This window comes from Pleurodeles waltl, chromosome 7, assembly GCF_031143425.1.
Source record: "Pleurodeles waltl isolate 20211129_DDA chromosome 7, aPleWal1.hap1.20221129, whole genome shotgun sequence".
In the NCBI taxonomy this organism is placed as follows: domain Eukaryota; kingdom Metazoa; phylum Chordata; class Amphibia; order Caudata; family Salamandridae; genus Pleurodeles; species Pleurodeles waltl.
Window position 1 is genome coordinate 888,348,895 of NC_090446.1, and position 22,669 is coordinate 888,371,563.

Here is a 22,669-nt window from a genome sequence, read left to right on the forward strand (position 1 = left end):
TGTGGGTAAGGACCCCAGAGGGGGCAACAGAGAGTTAGCCCTCAGGAAAAAGGAATGCTATTGGATTTTGAAACTTAGAGCGGTAGAGGAGGGCCTTAACACCAATTTTGAGATGGAATATTTTTTGGGTGACAAATAAAACACCTATGGAGATGCTGGACTTATGTATACTACCGATTCTATAAGATTGTTAACCTATGGATACACATGTCTATGTTGATCATAAGAAATCATTGATGTTCACGTCATGTGCATAGTTCTTATACATTTACATGCTGTGATAGTAGTATGAATTCTAACATATGTAATGAACAGGTATTCAAGAAATATATCTGTCTACATGAGACTCTGTCCTTATTATACCATGTATGTCTGATCCTATGTCTATTCTCATGGGTTATTCTAACATTTGCAATCACTGTCAACGAATTGTTTTTTCCTTGTAATATTTTATGTCGTCTGTAATCTATTCGGACTGTTGTTCTGTGCATAATTGTGCCTTATTCTATTATAGCTATTGGTCGAAATTGGTTACGGCTACTCTCTTTTATATGCTGTCTTTTTTCACAAATAACTGTTTTTGCCCCTTTTCATCTTCGTTATGACCACCTTTTCACCGTTTGATATATATATCTATTCTCTCTATATTTATAAATTTCGAATATAGTACATTGTTTACACTGGACGTAGTTTTACATATCCTATCATAGCGTAGGAATTGATTTAGGTAAGGGAGCTATTTCTAATCTGTGCTTCCGGGGCTTGAATTTCACCCGTTTTTGCCACTTTCCTCTGTTATGAGTACCTTCCCACTACTCAACGATGGCGCCCGCGAGAGCGGACTTGGTCCGTTTTCTATTTTCTTTCTCAGCACGTCGGGTCGACGTTTTAAATATGGCGGCCGCAAGTTGTTTTCGGCACAGATTTTCACCGGTTGTTACTCCGCAACTCCGTGTCAAGATATAAACACGGGTTGCAATATAATAATATTTCTAGCTGATAGGTGAGTTATTGAGCTTTTTATATATTTTTTATATTAACGTATGGATTATTTTTCAATAGAGATTACCATTTAGGGGCATAATAGTAATTTTCGCTTTTTGATACATGTTGTTGATCTTACTTTATCTTTGACAATATTTCTGTTTATTTTTTATTTAGGATCACTTGTACATTTCCTCTTCACATATTATAATATATAATATGGATTTAACGAGGTTAGTTTGTGAATTTAATGTTATTAGACCTCCTAATTGGGTTGGGTTCATATTATTCTATGCAAAGATAGCGGATACTTTATGGGTGTCTCTCATTATCATTATTTTTAGATATTTACTATATTTTAAGGATTGGTCTTTCCGGTTATATAGACATTTTGAATAAGGTAGGCGTGTTGATTTGTTATACTCTTTATAAGACTAGGGTTGCAGACTCTTGGTTTCTTCTAAAACCAATAGTAGGATCTGGAATGTTACTACTAGGTGTTTTGCACTTTCCTCTTTCTGATTCACAGCGGCGTGTTGACTTGTTGTACTCTTTATAAATCTGGGGCTATAAACTCTTGGTTTCTTCTCACTTTACTAGTGGATTTTGGAATGCTAACACAGGGTGTCTTGCACTTTCCTTTTCTGATTCATAGTGGTGTTGTCACGTGATAGGCTATTTTGGCCAAATAGTTTTTATTGGACTTGCGCACTTGTGTCCTCACAACACTCCGACTAGAAGACTAAGGGGGTCATTTTGACCTTGGCGGACGGCGGAGGCCGTCCGCCAAGGTACCGCCGCTGAATGACCGCACCGCGGTCAAAAGACCGCGGCGGCCATTCAGACATTTCCTCTGGGCCGGCGGGCGCTCTCCAAAAGAGCGCCCGCCGGCCCAGAGGAAATGCCCCTGCAACGAGGACGCCGGCTCAGAATTGAGCCGGCGTAGTTGTAGGGGTGCGACGGGTGCAGTTGCACCCGTCGCGTATTTCAGTGTCTGCTTAGCAGACACTGAAATACTTTGCGGGGCCCTCTTACGGGGGCCCCTGCAGTGCCCATGCCATGGGCATGGGCACTGCAGGGGCCCCCAGGGGCCCCGCGGCACCCCCTACCGCCATCCTGTTCCTGGCGGGAGACCCGCCAGGAACAGGATGGCGGTAGGGGGTGTCAGAATCCCCATGGCTGCGGAGCACGCTCCGCAGCCATGGAGGATTCTGAAGGGCAGTGGTAAACCGGCGGGAGACCGCCGGTTTACCCTTTCTGACCGCGGCTGAACCGCCGCGGTCAAAATGCCCTCGGGAGCACCGCCAGCCTGTTGGCGGTGCTCCCGTGGTCGGTGGCCCTGGCGGCCACCGGCCGCCAGGGTCAGAATGACCCCCTAAATAATGTTGAATCTTTCATGTGATGCTTTGGGAACCTCCCTATGTATATTTTTTGTTTCTATTTCTTGTTTTATTGGTAATCATTCATTTTTCCCATATTCAAGTAATCAACCGTGTATTAATTTGTTTACATAACTGTCACGGGCTGAAGGGCTCAGATCATCGTTGTGATGTAAGATTCTTTTTTCTGCTTTTTCTGTTAACCAAACGCGAATTGGATTGCGTATACTATAGCTACATTTACTGTTTTATTTATTTCAGCCCTGATGAAGTCTTTAAGATTATTATCTTACTGGACGAAACACGTGTTGGCGTTTTGTTGTTGGTGATTCGTGAATATTGAATCAATGAACATTTTCGTTTTCCGCAATGATCTGCTCTTCCGAAAGAATAAATTGAGTTATACTCACTCATGAGTTCCTGTGCGTCATCGAAATTTATCAGAGTAATTTGCTCCAGATATGTAAATTGGACCAGGAAACATTTACCTAAATACCAAGTACTGATACACGAGTGCCGTGACAATTTGTTCTTATCCTCATCTGTTACATGTACAGATGTCATGTTAGTGAATAAAAATACAGATTTCTCTTTCTCTGGTATAAAGTGTATTACTAAAAATAGTGCAATGGCTACTAATACTACTACTGAAAATGTAATACCTGTTATCTAAACAAGACAAAACCAAAATGACAAAAAATCCACAATACAGAAGTCAAGTTATCAATTAAAAAGTAAAAAGAGTCTTTATGTAGTTTTAAACACACACTAATACTGTTAGCGTGAAAATGTAGCTTGGGTGCGTCAAAAATAACCCCGCATGGGCGAGTGTGCGTCAAAAAGGGCTTGAGATGCATCGATTCCACTCACGAGCGAGACCTTGCGCCGTTTCTCCTTTCGTCGGGTTGGGGTACGTCATTTCTTCTCTCCGCAGGAAAGCGATGCATCGATCCGGTCAGCACTCTCAGGTCCGGGAAGGCCTTGCATTGTTTTTACATGCCAGCAGTACTTGCGTCGGAAATCCAGCTGCACAATGATCCAAAAACTATGGAGCGCGGGTTGCGATCTCACCTGCCTCCATCAGTGATGCTGCACGTCATTTCCCCAGCTCTGTGCATCGATTCTTCATTCGAGTTACAGGTGAGTGTCGATTTTCAGCCACAAAGCCGGCGACGTTTCAGTTTCCCAGCCGCAGATCGGAGTTGCGTTGATCTTTTCCCCGCATGGCGTTCTGTGCGTGGATTTCTTCCTCTTAGGCGGCCATCTTCTCCTTTCAGGGTCCAAGGAACTGAATGGGCACCACAGGGCAGAGTAGGAGTCTCTCCACAGACTCCAGGTGCTGGCAGAGAGAATTCTTTGCTGTCCCTGAGACTTCAAACGACAGGAGGCAAGCTCTAAATCAAGCCCTTGGAGATTTCTTCACAAGATGGAAGGCACACAAAGTCCAGTCTTTGCTCTCTTACTCTGGCAGAAGCAGCAACTGTAGGATAGCTCCACAAAGCACAGTCACAGGCAGGGCAGCTCTTCTTTCTCAGCTCTTCTCCAGGCAGAGGTTCCTCCTGTTTCAGGAAGTGTTTCTAAAGTCTGTGGTTTTGGGTGCCCTTCTTATACCCAATTTCTCCTTTGACGTAGGCCTACTTCAAAGTAATGTCTCTTTTGAATGTGAAATCCTGTCTTGCCCAGGCCAGGCCCCAGTACTCACCAGGGGGTCAGAGACTGCATTGTGTGAGGACAGATACAGCACTTTCAGGTGTAAGTGACCACTTCTCCCCTCCCTCCTAGCACAGATGGCTCATCAGGAAATGCTGACTACACCCCAGCTCCCTTTGTGTCACTGTCTAGTGTGAGGTGCAACCAGCCCAACTGTCAAACTGACCCAGACAGGGAATCCATAAACAGACAGAGTCACAGAAATGGTATGGGAAAGAAAATGCTCCCTTTCTAAAACTGGTATTTTCAAACACACAGTCTCAAAATCAACTTGCCTAAAAGATGTATTTTTGAATTGTGAGCTCAGAGACCCCAAACTCCACATGTCCATCCGCTCCCAAAGGGAATCTACACTTTAATCAGATTTAAAGGTAGCCCCAATGTTAACCTATGAGAGGGACAGGCCTTGCAACAGTGAAAAACAGATTTAGCAATATTTCACTGTCAGGGCATATAAAACACATTACTGTATGTCCTACCTTAACCATACACTGCACCCTGCCCTTGGGGCTACCTAGGGCCTACCTTAGAGGTGTCTGACATGTAAGAAAAGGGAAGGTTTAGGCCTGGCAAGTGGCTACACTTGCCAAGTCGAATTTACAATTACAAACTGCACACACAGACACTGCAGTGGCAGGCCTGAGACATGATTACAGAGCTACTTATGTGGGTGGCACAACCAGTGCTGCAGGCCCACTAGTAGCATTTGATTTACAGGCCCTGGCACCTCTAGTGCACTTTACTAGGGACTTACTAGTAAATCAAGTATGCCAATCATGGTAAACCAATTGCATACAATTTACACAGAGAGCATATGCACTTTAGCACTAGTTAGCAGTGGTAAAGTGCTCAGAGTTCAAAAGTCAACAGCAACAGGTCAGAAAAATAGGAGGCAGGAGGCAAAAAGATTGGGAATGATCCTGCATAAGGAAAATATTCCAACAATACCCATAATAATCTTGTATCTACCCCTGGTTATGAAATACATTTGTTTAAAGTCAGATCTTTCAATCAGGAAGTGTAATAGACAAAAATATCAATAGTTCATTTTCAAAGTTCATTATTGCGCAAAAGGCTTTTCAATTTTTCTTCTTTTTCTTATAGTTCAGTTAGTTCTTTCAGTTTTATTTACAGCAATTTTCATATAGTCATCCTTAACCAGACTCTCTTTTCTTTTAAAATGTCATCCCTACTCTTCTACTGCAACCTTTGGCATGGGGAAATATTAATTATTTGGCAACTCATCAATTTTATTTCAGTCTATTGCATTTCTCATTCATTAAAGTGTTTCAGGCAACTTTTGTTTCCTTCAGTAATCTTTTTCAGCAGCTTGTCTAATTACACTCTCAATATGACTTCAAGGCAGATCAAGCAGCACTGTAATCAAATCAAGCAAATCTGTTGTTGGGACATTCAGTACTTGGTTCACGTAGTAAGTCCATTCAGGTACAGAATACCTCTGACAAGGTACTCTCACTCTTTTTGATATCCTGGGTGTCTGTTGATCTTCTCCTTCTTTGTCACTTATACTGTCGGAATTTGTCTCCTCAGTAATTCTTGGTGGCATTCAGTCAACTGACACACTTGATCTCTATTTTTTTTTACCATAATTTGTTGGCCATTCAGCATTGTAAGTGACTCTTTTGAACCAGTACTCGCCCGTTCACCTGTATCTTCTAAATGTTCTGGAGATGATTCAACTGTCACTTTTGGTTGAGCTCTTGTTTCACTTTGTTATTCTTCTTCAGAAACTTTAATGCCACTTTGTGAGATCTCAGGTGTCTGGGTTTGGTGTAACTATCTGTAGTTATTTATCCCTTAATCCTCCCTGCTGTTGTGCCTCTTGTAGTATTGCTCCTTGTTCTTGTAGAGCTTGCAGTGGTATTGTCACCAGTGCTCTTGTTTCTGGTTCAAAGAACACTATTTCTTCATACAGATCTCTGGTCCTCTGGGTATGAGTTGCATGTACTCGGTTTGGGACTCCTGTACCTTTAACATTTAACAGCAATATTCATTATTAAAATCACCTGGAAGGGGCCTCTTCCACTTTGGCTCCAGACAGGACTTTCTCATGTTTTTTAACTAGTACCCAGTCAACGGGCCTGAGGTCAAGACACTGCTCCTGATGCGGACTTCCAGTGGCAGCTTCAACGTGTTGAGAAACAGAATGCACCATATCAGCCTATACTTTGCAGTAATCAAGTATCATGTCATCTGTAATGTTCACAAGTGCATTTGCAGGTATATCAGGCAATCTTATAGCATGCCCCATCGAGATTTCATGCACCGATAATACTGTCTGCCTGTCAGGCATACTTCAAAAGCTCATCAACACCAAAAGCAAAGCATCAGGCTATTTCAACGAAGTTGAAGCACAGACTTTCACCAACTGGGGCTTTATAGTTTCATTGAGCTGCTCTACAATCCCAGATCCCTCAGGACGACAGTTAACATGCAATTTGTGCTCCACCTGCAATGCTACACACAACATCCTAAAGACCTCATTATTGAAATGAGCCCCTCAATCTGACCACAGAGAAATCAGCATTCTGTGCCTGAGGATTAACTCTCTCAAAAGCAGCTTTACTAAAATGAGACTGTCATTTATCTGCGTTTGGTATGCTTCGATCCACCGGGAGAAAATACACACCATAACCAGGACATTTCTCAGCCCATAACAAACAGGCATCTCAATAAAGTCCACCTGCATTCTGTTAAAGGGACCACCTGACTCCCTACATTACTCAGTTTGACTGATATTCTTTTCCCTACATTCATCTGTTGGCAAGTTACAAAAAGTTGGCAAAAGTCTTCTGCAAGCATCCTAAATCCTGGGTTAAATCAATTTTGGCTAATTAATCCCACCATTGTGTCTCTCCCTAAATGTGTGGGGCCATGGAAATGTGCCAGGGGAGACAATAGTCTGGTAACACGTCTCGCACCTGCTGAAATTCAAATTATATTTGCATCATTCCCATTTTCTGGAATGAACCATCCCTGCTGTTCTGCTTCTGCAAGAACTTCCTGCAATCTCTGGTGCTCTTCCCATGTATCTGCTACAGACATTGAAAAGACAATGCCCCCTTCAGATTCATCTGTATATGTCCCATTAAATGTGCAGGCCACAATTGCACAATAACATGCCACTTCATCAACGTACCTGTTTCCAACTGTGACATATCCATTGCTGCTTCTTTGAGCTGCACATTTAACAATTGCAACTTCAGTCAGAAGCTGCAATGCTTCTAGCAATCTCTTTACATGTACACCATTTCTTATTGGTGAGCCATATGAAGTCATGTAACCCCTTGGTGACCATAATTGTCCCAACAAATTTCAATTCTTTCTTGTGACACCTTTCTTGTTCCCTGTTCAATGATTTCTCAAGTACTGGACTTCTTTTTCACAGTATTGCAGTTTGCTCAGAGATACTTTATGTCCATTCTCATCTAGATGCATGAGCAAGGCAATGGTATCCTGTTTGCAAGCTTCCAGTAAGTAATCCATGTATCGCACAAGGACTGAAACACAAGGCATCTGCAGAAAATCAAGTTTGTCTTCAAAATATGATTGAAAATAGGACGTTCAGTTTACCTTGTGGACCTCAGCACCATGCCAAAACTCTCTGTCAAAACACAAAAGAGAACAAGAATTGACTGTCTTTATGCAATTGGATGAAGAAAAGACTTGCCAAAGATCTACAAAGGTAAACCATTCTGTAGTGCACTGAACTTAGAAAAGGATGGTGGCTGGATTTGGTATCATAGGACAACATGGAATAAAAATATAATTTACCTTTGTAAGGTCTTAGGCAATCCTGTACTTCCCATTTAGCTTTTGCAAGCCCATTATAGGGGAGTTGCAAGGGCCCCAACTATCTCTCTCAATATCCCTTTCCTCAACATACCTTATGTTATTGGTGTGACTACTGCCACTGTCTGTACCGTCAAATTGCATGGTGGTGTTCTCAGAAAGACTTCATTGTGCTTCACTGTGATGCAGACTAGTTCTTCATCTTTGATTAGTCTGATGTATTTTCCTGTAAACTCCCATTCTTCTGGGTTCATAGTCTCTCTCAAATCTGGAGGCAATTCTACTACTGTCTTTACTATATACAGTCCTACAGCTTCTTGTAAGACTAATTTGAATAAAACATCTTCAGCATGTGTTTGGAACACAACCCCATTCAGTGTGCAATAAATTGTACAATTTAACTTGCACAACAAATCTCTCCCTAGCAGGTTTACAGGTTCACAAACCACAAACTGGTGTTTTTCTTCATATGAACCTATTTTTACGGATACTTCTGAAATTAAATGTGTAATCTGTTTATTTGTAACCCCTACAACATGAACCTTCTTTCCTGAGAAGGGTAGGTCTGGGACTTCCGCTATTCTAATAGTGGAATGGGTAGCTCCTATGTGAATGAGAAATTACACTTGGTAGCCATCTACCTCCCATTCTACAAATGGTCCACTCTAGTCTACCTGTAAGGCTGCAACAAGTCATCCAATCTTCCAGACCTCCTCAGGCACTGTCATTGCGAATTGTCAGAGTCAAAGCTCCACCTATCCAACAATGGGGACTGTTGAAAAGCGTTCTGGTTCTGGGTCTAAAATATGTTTTTATTTAGTCTAGTCATATGAATCATATTACATTTTGGGTTACCTGTATTTTGTGGGGCTATCAGGGCATGTGGGACCTCCATCATTGGAACCTTTGTCTGTAGGGACACTTGCATTTTCTAAACAAGTATATTCTGTACCTGCATCTCATTTCCTACTTGCATTTGGTTATTTCCACCCATTTTATCTAGATTCAGTCTATAATTCCTCTTCCGGTGCACAATCCAGTTAGAAAAAGGGAAAGGAGTTATTTTCTTTAACATTGCAACATTTATACCAGAATTCAGATCAATCAGAACTCTTTGATCTCTACCCTGAGAACCAATCATACCTCCTGGAACACCTTGAATTCCAGATTAAAAATCACCCCTCTTTATTTCATTCTGAAAATCAGCAGCTTGCATTACCCCAACATTACCTGAAAATGATTGATTCTGAAACATTTTCTGTTCAAATTTTGTCTGGGCTTATATATACTTTTCCTTAAGCTTCCTTTGCTTCATCACCACACAACTTTGCATATTTCAGAATTTCATTTAACAACTTTGTCTGCCTACAAAGCACACTGTGCTGGGTATGTTGACTAACCTCTGGTCTCAGCCTAATAAACTGTGAAATGAGGAGTCCCTTATCACCCAATTCCAGATGCAACTGACCTGTGTGCTGCTGGAAAGCCTTCAATGACTGCTCATAAAAGCTAAGCGCCCACTCTTTCACCTCTTGCTGAACTCTATTCAGCCTCACATAATCCAAATCCTTTAGAGGAACTATGCCTTTCAGAAAATTAATCACTTCACTGTGTTTATCCATCATGATAGGAGATGTTGCAGTAGTTTGGGTACTATTGGTGGCTTCGAATTTGGCCAAAGTACAGCAATTTTGCATTCAGCCCAAAAATCATTTGTAGCTACAATATCAAAGAATGTATTTAATCACTCCACAACACATTTGACATTTTAACAAATCTTTAAACTTGCATGTACCACTGCATAGGGTTCTCTCTTAATTTCAGGAAATTGTTTGAAAATGCTGCAAGATATCTTCTACTCCATGGCACATGAACATACCCTCCACTTGTATCACCTTCAGTCAATAGGCTGAAGCTTCTACTTCATGTGGGGGACCTGGAGGTCGCTTTCCCTTCAGCTGCCTTTGTTTGTTTTTTTCTTTTCATGTTTCTTTACCCATTTGCTCTCTAATCTCTTTAAGTCACTCCATTCACAAATGCATTTTAACTAATTTAGTAATGCGTAATTTCATTCCTGAAGAACGCATTGTCTCAATTGCTCATCATCTGATTGTACCCTAAAACATTTCTGCCGTGGGATACTTTTTGAAAGATCAACCTCATAATTCCTTGCCTGTTCAGTCAATTATCAGGTGTAGTTTCTGCACACTTAGTAATTTCTTCACTCAAATAAATCAATAATTTTTCTTTGAATTGAATCACATGTTCAAGATCTAACCATCCTGTAATTATTTCCTCTAATTCTATTTTTAATCTTCAAACTTTTAATGATCTTTCTTTTTCTGCTTCCTGTGAAATAGCATCATGATTTTTTGCCTTTGCAATGCTCTTGGCAGCCTTTTCAAACCAAGGGGGGAAACTCTATCTTCAAATAAACTCATGTTGAATTGTTTGTTTGCAGTTTTTTGTGTCATAAGGACAAACCTTCTCCCTTCTCTTGCGGTGAATAGTCTGCAATGGTGTCCATGGAACAATCTGGGAATTCTGCGAAGTTGGGATTGACCCTTCTGAATGTGCTCCTCCAACAGCTCCTTAAGCTATAGTATTTAGGACAATATTAATTAGTGCAATAGCTTTACAAATCTCTACTAGTGATGCTGTTATTACTCTAGCAACAGGTGCTACAGTTACAATAGAAGCACTAACATCTGAAGGTATCACTGCTTGTGCAGTCTCAACTCGAGCAGGCACAGGCTGTACCATCTGTAATGGCCTCTCACTGTGAATGGCATTCAGGTCAACAGGAGCCACTGTCACTTTAGATATAGGAATACTCTCAATATTTTTCACAGGAGCCACATAATGTGGTGTACAGGCAGCTAATAATTTGTCTAATACATTATCTCCTGATTCGCTATCAGAGTCTGATTTCTTTTCATCTTTTTCCTCCCTTAACAGTTGGCCTTCTCAGTTTCCCAGATTTCACATTTTTCATTAGCAGGATATAATCTAGTTCCCTCTACTTCAGCTTTCTTCTGTCTCTGTTGTTGTTCATCCCATATTACATCTGCATAATTGTTCACAGCTCTCTTTGTTTGTTTATGAAATTTCTGTCTTTCTCTAGACAAGCCACTTTCTCTCAAGCACTTATCGCCTCAAATTTTGTAGGTCTAGCAGGTGGATTTAAAGTTTTTCTCTTAATAAGTCAAACCATCACAATTCGAATGTACCCTATCTTCGAAAGCTCACTGGACCCTCTTTTTCAGTGATCTGTCACCATTGACGAAGCCAAGCACATGTATGTAACCCTTCCTCTATCGACATATGATAAGCAGGTGTACCCTCAGGAGGATCCTCTTTACTTTTCCATGCTGGGAAGGTCATATCATCCCTTACTAAATTCTTAAGAGCTTTGAAAATAATCATATTTTTTAATTAAGTCAGTAACGGCATACAATGTAATTAAAATCTTCAATGTTTTCATTCTGTTCCGTATATGTCAATCCCTGAGTTAGCCCATCTCTCAATCTCAGTATGTCTCCTCACACCAATCAACCAATCACTACATGACTCTTCACACAGACCAACCAATCACTGCATGGCATTTCACACTAACTGACCAATCTCAGCACAATATGACCCAACCACTTGCTCCTTGCAGTGGTTCACGATTCTTTAAAAAAATTCCATACACACACAATGCTACAATTCTACAACTCTTTGCATCATAGAGATAACAGTCTTTGTCTGCTCCTCTGAAAAACAAAAAGAACAATTCAACTGGAATATTCAGGTTTTTACACCCTCCAAATTTTCACATTCAAAAAGTTTTTCAAAGATAAATCTCGCCCAGCGGGAAATCACCCTAATCAGCAGCATCACCTCTGCACATTAGGTTCCACTAACATTAATCAAAATTAGTACACTCACAACAAATCGTTTTAGACCCTATCTCGATTTTGCAGACAACGGTTCCCATAGGACTTGCACTACAAATCTTAGCAGACAAGAAAACCATAAACAACTTTATTCATATATCCTCAATCTTGGACCACTTCTTAGTCAAGTAACCTCTTCAACTTCTTGTTAATAAGTGCATAAGGATCAACAATTCATTCGACACATAGACCAATACTTGAACAAAACCTCACTAACAAAAACAAATACAACACATAATCCTACTAATACACCTGCAATCCTCCAACTACCTTCGAAACCGCAATCTGTCAATCTTGAAAATGTTGGCTTTGAGATATGGGATATGGGATATGGAATATGGGCGTTTCTCTAGCAGGCCAATTAATTACAGCTTCTGTTTCTCATAACGAAACCATCCTCTGCCTACCAACTTTGCTGGTGTGGGGATCTCTGTTAAATAGAGGTTCACAAGATATAGCTTGCTAACATTTTCAGGGAGAAATCTCTTCAACTTAGGCCAATGCATCTTTGATGTCAGAAAAGATTAACCAGGAACTGTACATCTATTATATAATCATCACGCTTTCAAATATTGTTTTCAGTCAATAATGAGAGTTGATGTGAGTTCAAAAGCATTTTTTGTCAGTCTTTTTAATGGTGCATCTTTATTGAAATCAGCATATGATGTCATCAATCTCAAACATAAGTCAATAAATCAAAAGAAACAATAAATATATCAGAATAAACACACTAAGTGCATTGTGTAAAGGAAAGAAACCCTATTCTAAAATTTAGGATGGTTTTGCAGAGAACAATAAAAAGGTGTCAGTCAGAACCCATAAAGACTTCCAAACAGAGAGGTTAAAGCATAGAGGGTCAGAGTCAAAAATCAGTTATCAAGTCAAAGCAGAACTTCATATAAAGAGAACTTCATGAAACTCAGTAGACTTTTCAGAGCAGCACAGATTCTGGCAGGGAAAGTGGCAAGTGGAATAGTGTTTGTGTGCTTAAACTACTCTAGGAACATGCATGAATATAAACACCTTTGCAACATGTTTCTTCTTCTCCCTCCAATGAGCCATTCAACTTTAACCCCTTAGCTGCTGGGCCTTTTCCCCCCCAGTGCTGAGCCCTTTTTTGGCTATTTGGGGTAGTTCGCGCTTAGGGCTTCATAACTTTTTGTCCACATAAGCTAACCACGCCAAATTTGCGTCCTTTTTTTCCAACATCCTAGGGATTCTAATGGTACCCAGAGTTTGTGGTTTACCCTGGAGGAGACCAAGAAAATAGCCAAAATACAGTGAAAATTTAGTTTTTTCCAAAAAAATGGGAAAAAAGGGCCGCCGAAGAAGGCTTGTGGTTTTTTCCCTGAAAATGCCATCAACAAAGGGTTTCTGGTGCTGAAATCACTATCTTCCCACCTTTCAGGAACGGGCAGACTTGAATCAGAAAACCACATTTTCCAACACAAATTTGGCATTTTACTGGGACATACCCCATTTTTACTATTTTTGGTGCTTTCAACCTCCTTCCAGTTAGTGACAGGAATGGGTGTGAAACCAATGCTGGATCCTGGAAAGCTAAACATTTCTGAAAACTAGACAAAATTCTGAATTCAGCAAGGGGTCATTTGTGTAGATCCTACAAGGTTTTCCTACAGAAAATAACAGCTGAAATAAAAAAATATTGAAATTGAGCTGAAAACAACAGCCATTTTTCTTTATGTTTTACTCTGTAACTTTTTCCTGCGATGTCAGATTTCTGAAAGCAATATACCGTTTTGTCTGCTGGACTCTTCTGGTTGCGGGGATATAAAGGGTTTATAGGTTCATCAAGAACCCTAGGTACCCAGAGCCAATAAATGAGGTGCACCCTGCAGTTGGTTTTCATTCTATACTGGGTATACAGCAATTCATTTGCTGAAATATGAGGAGTGAAAAAGAGGTATCAAGAAAACCTTTGCATTTCCAAAATGGGATCAAGATAAGGTTTTGAGGAGCAGTGGTTATTTGCACATCTTTGAATTCCGAGGTGCCCATACTAGCATGTGAATTGCAGGGCATTTTTCAAATAGACGTCTTTTTTACACACTCTCTTATATTTGGAAGGAAAAAATGTAGAGAAAGATAAGTGGCAATAACACTTGTTTTGCTATTCTATGTTCCCCCAAGTCTCCCGATAAAAATGATACCTCACTTGTGTGGGTAGGCCTAGCGCCCGCGACAGGAAATGCCCCAAAACACAACGTGGACACATCCCATTTTTTCACAAAATACAGAGCTGTTTTTTTGCAAAGTGCCTACCTGTAGATTATGGCCTCTAGCTCAGCCGGCACATAGGGAAACCTACCAAACCTGTACATTTTTGAAAACTAGAGACCTAGGGGAATCCAAGATGGGGTGACTCGCGGGGCTCTGACCAGGTTCTGTTACCCAGAATCCTTTGCAAACCTCAAAAAGTGGCTAAAAAAACTAGTTTTCCTCACATTTCGGTGACAGAAAGTTCTGGATTCTGAGAGGAGCCTCAAATTTCCTTCCACCCAGCGTCCCCCCAAGTCTCCCGATAAAAATGATACCTCACTTGTGTGGGTAGGCCTAGCGCCCGCGACAGGAAAGGCCCCAAAACACAACGTGGACACATCACAGAAAACAGAGCTGTTTTTTGCAAAGTGCCTACCTGTAGATTTTGGCCTCTAGCTCAGCCGGCACCTAGGGAAACCTACCAAACCTGTACATTTTTGAAAACTAGAGACCTAGGGGAATCCAAGATGGGGTGACTCGCGGGGCTCTGACCAGGTTCTGTTACCCAGAATCCTTTGCAAACCTCAAAAAGTGGCTAAAAAAACAAGTTTTCCTCACATTTCGGTGACAGAAAGTTCTGGAATCGGAGAGGAGCCTCAAATTTCCTTCCACCCAGCGTCCCCCCAAGTCTCCCGATAAAAATGATACCTCACTTGTGTGGGTAGGCCTAGCGCCCGTGACAGGAAATGCCCCAAAACACAACGTGGACACATCACAGAAAACAGAGCTGTTTTTTGCAAAGTGCCTACCTGTAGATTTTGGCCTCTAGCTCAGCCGGCACCTAGGGAAACCTACCAAACCTGTACATTTTTTAAAACTAGAGACCTAGGGGAATCCAAGATGGGGTGACTCGCGGGGCTCTGACCAGGTTCTGTTACCCAGAATCCTTTGCAAACCTCAAAAAGTGGCTAAAAAAACAAGTTTTCCTCACATTTCGGTGACAGAAAGTTCTGGAATCTGAGAGGAGCCTCAAATTTCCTTCCACCCAGCGCCCCCCCAAGTCTCCCGATAAAAAGTGATACCTCACTTGTGTGGGTAGGCCTAGCGCCCGCAACAGGAAATGCCCCAAAACACAACGTGGACACATCACAGAAAACAGAGCTGTTTTTTGCAAAGTGCCTACCTGTAGATTTTGGCCTCTAGCTCAGCCGGCACCTAGGGAAACCTACCAAACCTGTGCATTTCTGAAAACTAGAGACCTAGGGGAATCCAAGGAGGGGTGACTTGCGGGGCTCGGACCAGGTTCTGTTACCCAGAATCCTTTGCAAACCTCAAAATGTGGCTAAAAAAACAAGTTTTCCTCACATTTCGGTGACAGAAAGTTCTGGAATCTGAGAGGAGCCACAAATTTCCTTCCACCCAGCGTTCCCCCAAGCCTCCCGATAAAAATGATACCTCACTTGTGTGGTTAGGCCTGGTGCCTGCGACAGGAATAGATCACACAACGGTCAATGTTGGTCCTTACGTGAGGCAGCTGTTGACCCTGGGGTGATCCATTCCTGACACAGACACTAGGTGTAGGCACTCAAGTGGGGTAGTGTTTTTATCAGGACAGGTGAGGAGTCACTGGGTGGTAGGAAAATTGTGGATCCCAGCATATTCCTGTAGTTTGTGTGACAGAAATGCGAGAAAAATTGAGTTTTTTTTCAACATTTCAGCTTTGCAGGGTATTCTGGGTAAGAAAACTTTGGGGAAGCCACACAAGTCACACCTCTGTGGACTCCCCCGAATGTCTAGTTTCCAGAAATGTTTGGGTTTAGTGTGTTTCTCTATATGGCCGCCGAATCCAGGACCAAAAACACAGGTGCCTGCCTTACAAAACCAGTTTGTTTTGCCATGGATAATTTTGATGTCTCCACAATATGATTTGGGTGGTGGAATTTGGGGCTGAACTAAATTGGGGAGCTCCCAAGAGAGCACTCTCTCTCTGCTTGCCGCCGCATTCACCTGCTCTCTGGGTTGGCCTAACCCACTATTACCCAGTTGCACAAACAGCTTGCGAAGGGACAGCAGGACTGTCCTCATCACCTCCCTCATAATGTACTGGAAGAGGAGTTATCGAATGGGACTCCTCTGACTGAAAAATCACTCCCAGAGTCTGCGCCATTGTCCTATCCCTCAGATGCTGTCTCAGTATGTGATGTCTCAGTCTCTGATCCTATGTCAGAGCGGTCCTCTATAACCCGAGTGCAGGCAGCAGTCATCCATCAAGATGCCATCTCTGCTATTGGCTAAACTGTTGCTCTAAAACACTAGCCTACGTAGACAGTCACAAAATCGATGGTGTGTGAGATACGTGCAACAGTAGAGGCCACCTTACCTGCGCTTCTTCCCTCAATCATCACGTACTTTCAAGACACTCAAAAAACACCTTGTCACATACCATTCGTCACAGTCTTTAGCACCTCCTGCGCCCAGTCCAACAATCATTATTGGTGCTACCACTCCCTCCTCCTCGGATTCCCTCATTACCCCCCAGCAAAAGTGCCCTTCATCTCTCCATAGACTTTGCTAATGTACTCAGCTATTTACATAAAATACAGATTTGCTCTTTGCAGTAGGCATATAAACCTTCTGCGCTTCTTTATGGCACTAAAACTGCCACTAGACAAGTCGGACCCTTTTCCCCCCAGGGAAACCACACACATATTGACAAAAGTGATATATATATGACAGCCAATCACCTGAAACTCAACTCAAGCAAAACCGAAATATTCCTCTTTGGCCCACACAAAAACACCTGGGACCCCTCATGGTGGCCCACCACGCTAGGCCCTGCACCCACCCCGCCAACCACGCACGCAACCTCAGCATCATCCTAGACTCCTCCCTCTCGATGACCCAACAAATCAACGCTCTCACCTCCTCATGCTTCAACACACTCCGTATACTGAAAAACATTCAAATGGATCCCCACAGAGACCAGAAAAACTGTCACTCACGCACACATCAGCAGCAGGCTTGATTACGGAAACGCCCTCTACGCCGGCACCACTCTAAAACTCAAGCGCAAACTACACGCATCTAGAACTCAGCAGCACGACTCATCCTCGACCTCCGCCGACACGAACACATCTCTCCACACCTCAAATCCCTCCACTGGCTCCCCATTGACAAAAGGATCACCTTCAAGATCCTCATCCTCGCACACAAATCACTCCACAACACAGGCCCTGCCTACCTCAACGAGAGTCACCTTCCACACCCCCACACGAAACGTCCGCTCAGCTGACCTCTCTCTCGCCTCTGTCCCCCGCATCAAACACACCACCACCGGGGGCAGATCCTTCTCCTACCTTGCACCCAAAACCTGGAACGCCCTCACAACCCACCTTCGCAAGACCCAAAACCTACTTCTTTTCAGGAAGGGCCTCAAAACCTGGCTTTTCGAACAGTGAACCTCCCAGCCCCTTTCCCTCCCCCCGCCCCCCCCAAGCGCCTTGAGACCCTCACAGGTGAGTAGCACACTTTATAAATCTCTTTGGTATATATAGATCTACCTCTATATATATATATATATCTATGTACATAGATATATCTATAGATATATCCATGTACATAGATATATCTATCTACATAGATATATAAATATAGATCTATATATAGATCTATTTTTTTTAGTTGTTGTATGGTTTCCTTGGGGGCCAAAATGGCCCCCAGGGAAACCCTACAACATCTAAAAAAAAAATTGCCCCCACAGGGGGTCACCCTGCCCACGGGCGACCCCCTGTCATTTTATTTATTTTTTATTTTTATTTTTTTGAAAAAAAAACAATCCCCTGGGGGGGGGCACCTACCTTTTTTTTTTTAATTAATTATGCCCCCGGGGGGGGCAGCCCGTTTTCCGAGGGGGCCGCCCCCCCCCAAAGTGAAATCCCTGGCGTCTAGTGGTGTTTCCTGGCCCCCGATCGCAGCTGTGCTGCGATCGGGGGCCAGGAAACACTTTGAGAAGGCCTCGTAAGAAAGGGGAGACTCTCCCCTTTCTTACGAGGCCTTCTCAAACTGTTTCTGGGACACTTTCAGGTTTCCTGGCCCCCCCGATCGTAGCACAGCTGCGATCGAGGGCCAGAAACAGTTTGAGAAGGCCTCGTAAGAAAGGGGAGAGTCTCCCCTTTCTTACGAGGCCTTTTCAAAGTGTTTCCTGGCCCCCCGATCGCAGCTGTGCTGCGATCGGGGGGGGCCAGGAAACCTGCACAGCTGCGACCGGGGGCCAGGAAACACTTTCAGGAAGGCCTCGTAAGAAAGGGGAGTGTCTCCCCTTTCTTACGAGGCCTTCCTGAAAGCTGTGCTGCGATCGGGGGCCAGGAAACACTTTCAGGAAGGCCTCGTAAGAAAGGGGAGACACTCCCCTTTCTTACGAGGCCTTCCCGAACGTGGGAAAGGCCGTTTTCCCCATACAAGCAGGAAGCGGCCGCAAGGCTGCTTCCTGCTTTGATGGGGAAAACACCTTTGCAACGTCAGCGCGCCGCGAGGCGCGCTGACGTCACAAAGGGGCGAGTGGGGGGGCGGGGGGAGACACGGAAGCTTCTGTGTCTCCCGGGGGGGGGTTTAAAAAAAATAATAAATCCTCGGGTGCGACGCACCCGAGGATTTATTGATACCCTTCCTGGTGTCGGCCACTGGTCGTGACCCGCACCAGGGAGACGCCCGCAACGAAGAGGTTAAATGTCTTAATGGGAATAGGAACATTTTGTCATCTTCTCAACAAGGAAACAATAGTCCATAGACAGCAACATTTCAATTAATCATTTTTATCAACTACTTTGTATAAATCCGCAAGGGTTCATCATTTACTTTACCTAAGAATGTCGCAATTTCACATTTAACATTCTGCATCAGATTACTAAAACACAAGCTGCTCATCCATACTGTATAGCAAGTCTTTATACTACGAGAAACATTTTGCAGAGTTAAACTAAAACATTTCATTACATTTATTGTACTCTACGGAAAATATGCCTATGGGAATATCACACTGTAGGAAGCTGGGTTCTGGTTGCAGTACCCCCCACTTTTTGCCTGGTTTTTAATGCACCTTTGACTGAAGTGCACTGGGTTCCTGCTAATTAGGTCCCAGTGTCAGTGTTCTTTCCCCAAAACAAGACACCTGGTCAGTTCATCCTCAAGTAGCCAGGCCCTTTAGCACCTTTGTAAGTCTCTAGTAAATGATGCCCCTGGTACCTGGGCATTGGTGCTGAAGAGGGCCCCTAAGAATTGCAGCACAAGTTGTGCCACTCTAAGGGACCCAGCACTAACCTCATGCAGACTGCCATTGCAGGCTGTGTGACAAGGTGCTCTCTAAAAGTGAAAACACAACATGGCACACAGCCTGTGTTCCATGTCCCATAAACACCGCATGTAATATTTGTAAGCCACCCCTACAGCATGTCTTACAACCCTAATGCAGGGTGCAATATATTACATGTGGGGACATATCTGGAAGAGCAAATATGTTCCTACTAAATCTTTGTCAATTTCCTAGTCATAGTAAGTGAACAGGGAATCCATTTTAAGCACATTTGCTGGACAATGGTCAATATGAGTTCCCTCAGCTACATGATGGCTTCACTAAAAATAGGGATATTTTATATCAAACATCTCGCATTAATTTAATAAACCTCACTTATTGCCATTATAGATTTATTAATACATGCACCTAGAGAACGCCTTAGAGGGTCCTTTGAAAACCTACCAACTGCAGGTGAGTTCACTGACTAGTTCTAAGTAGTCTGCCACCAACCGAAGAGAATCTGACTCCCAAGTGTAACAGCCTTTGCTCTATGGAGCTCAGAAGACAAAGCCTGCTCTGCGAGAGGTGCTTATACACCCCTCTCAACAGGATGACCTGCAATACTGCATACCAGGGCAGGCAGCTTCAAAGAAGCCCAACGACTTTGGTATACAGAACTGGCCTTCCTCAGAAGAAGATGCCAACCCCCTACCCCAGGGCCCATCTGGCACCTGGACAGGCCAAAAACGTAGCTATGCAGGGGTGTGTTGCATTTCCAGACTGGACACACCCCTAAGGTGACCAGCCTGAAATAAATATAGCCTCAGAAATTCTGCCACCTTGTGTGTGGGGGAATTTAGGAACTCCGGACAGGGTAATGCTGTGAGAAAGTAGCCTCTTTCTAGCATGGTTACCCCCATTTTTTGGCGTGTTTTTCAGTTTTTTTTACTGCGTCACTGGGACCCTGCTAACCAGGACCTCAGTGTTTATGCTGTTTTTCCTTTAAATTTGGTTGTTGGATACTGCTAATACAGTATTCCACTCATAATTGGCATACTGGTGCCCCCTAGTATATGGTACCAAGGTACCCAGGGCATTGTGGTTCCAGGGGATCCCTATGGGCTGCAGCATTTCTTTTGCCACCCATGAGGAGGCCATACCAAGGCTTCTACAGGACTGCCATTGCAGCCTGTGTGAAATGGTGCATGCACACTTTCACTGCCATTTACACTGCACCAGGTCACTTATAAGTCACACATATACCAGGCCTTCCAAAACTGAAGGCTGGGTGCAGAGTATCTGTGTGACCCCCCACATTGTCCAGGACCATTTTCCCGGACATCATGAGTGTGGGGATGCCATTTTACGTGTGCATTGTACATAGGTCACCACCTATGTACAGATTAACAATGGTAATTCCGAATATGGCCATGTTTGGTATCAAATATGTTGGACTCATACCCCAAGGCTTTTGCAATCATTGGTTGTATGATTCCATGCACTCTGGTTGCTCTTGGCTGCTCATCCACACTACCCCTAGAGAGCCTGGCCTCTAGACACTGACTACATTTCACTAATAAGGGATAACTGGACCTGGTACAAGGTGTAAGGGCCAGATGTATCAAAGGGTTTTACCCCTTCTGTGTGTATGGGGAAAACCTTTAGTACATATGGCCCTAAGTACCTTTGTTATCCACTGCAAACCAGGCCAGCCTCCTACAAATGCCCACTCCCCACAGGAAGTGGCCATCTATGGGGTGTAGTGACCCCAAGGGTCAATAGCCCATTGGCTACCCCCTTCAACCCCCTTATCACCTCTAAATTGAGTATGTAGGGGACCCCCCGATACCAGGACTTCAGATCACTGCTGGACACAAAAGAAGGAGAAAACAAGAAGCATGCCGACTTGTGAACCGAGGAGCACGACTGACTTGGCACCAACACTGCCAGCCTGCCTGCTACACCCGACCCTTGTGGAGCAACTGACCTGTCCTGCCACTGCAGCCTCCAAGAAACTGGGAGAGCTGCCAGTGCTTCACAACTTGCCAAGAACTCCCTTGGAGCAGAGAAGCTGTTTCCCTGCATCTTCAGGAAACCCAAGAAAGAACTGGGAGGATCTAGACTGCCAAAAGCCTGCTGCCAGACATCACCACTGCACGTGAGCTCCCTATCCCGAGCTAAAGTGAGCCAGTGGTGTCACTGTGGTCCTCAGGCCCTCCAGAGAAGAAGCCCACCCTGAGTTTGACCATGTGGACTTCACCACCTGTGGTATCTACTGCCTGTTTCTGCAGACCCCCCTGCAACAGCAAGGGACCAGGAGACAAAGATTCAACACATCAGGACACCTCTACACCCATCCGCCCTGGACCAAGGAGAAGAGCACCAGTGGTGTTCACACATCTCCCAATGCCATGAGACTTGTGTCCCCTGGTTGGTTTGGTCAGACTGAACCCCCCGTCCATGCCTGCAGACTGTTTCTGCTGGCCCCACTGCAACCGCAAGTGACTCCAGCACTGGACCCAACACCACAAGACACCACTGCACACAAGCACCACAGTCTGAGGAGAAAAAGAACGATGGTATCCCATCCTGCCCAAGGACCTCAAGGGTCAAGCCCCATGGTCTGTTACCCTGAACTGATCTTCCAGTCCCAGCTTGCAGCAACTTCCTGACCAGACCGTTTCCCATTGAAGTGAACTAGACACCTGACACTGTGACACATCTCTGCACCCAGATGCTCCAGAGCCTCCTGAGGTGACCTGTTGGTGTGGGCTTGGACCCTGCTCCCTACTCACCTTAAGTCCTGGAGAACAGTCTAATAAGTTGTGAAGTGTCCGAATGCAGTACATGCTTTTCCCCCATAGGATAACATCACTGCACCGAAAAAAAGGGCACAGTCAACTTTTAAAAACTATAAAAATCTATATCTCGAAAAGTACTCACCTGGTTTTGGTAATCTTGGCATCAAAGTTTATATGAAAGTGTGTGTTCTCTATATAAATTGGTGTTTGATTTCTTTATTGAATGTGTGTGTCGCTTGCTGTATGAGAGTGTTTCTTACATGCTTAGCACCACCCTCTCATATGCGTAACTGCTGGACCACACAACCTAAAAAGAGAACATTTGCGATGTCATTTGTGCCTCTGTAAGCCCTATGGGAGTTGCTTGGACTCTTTGCACAGTGTACCTCATTTCAGTCCACTATATAAAGAGCCAGCTTCCTAAACTAACTTATTTTACATTGTTGTTGCTTTCACAAGCAAGTCAGCTTGACAGATATTAAACATTTTACATTCTTAACCTAGGTCACTGTCGCAGGAAATGCTACTTCAGCT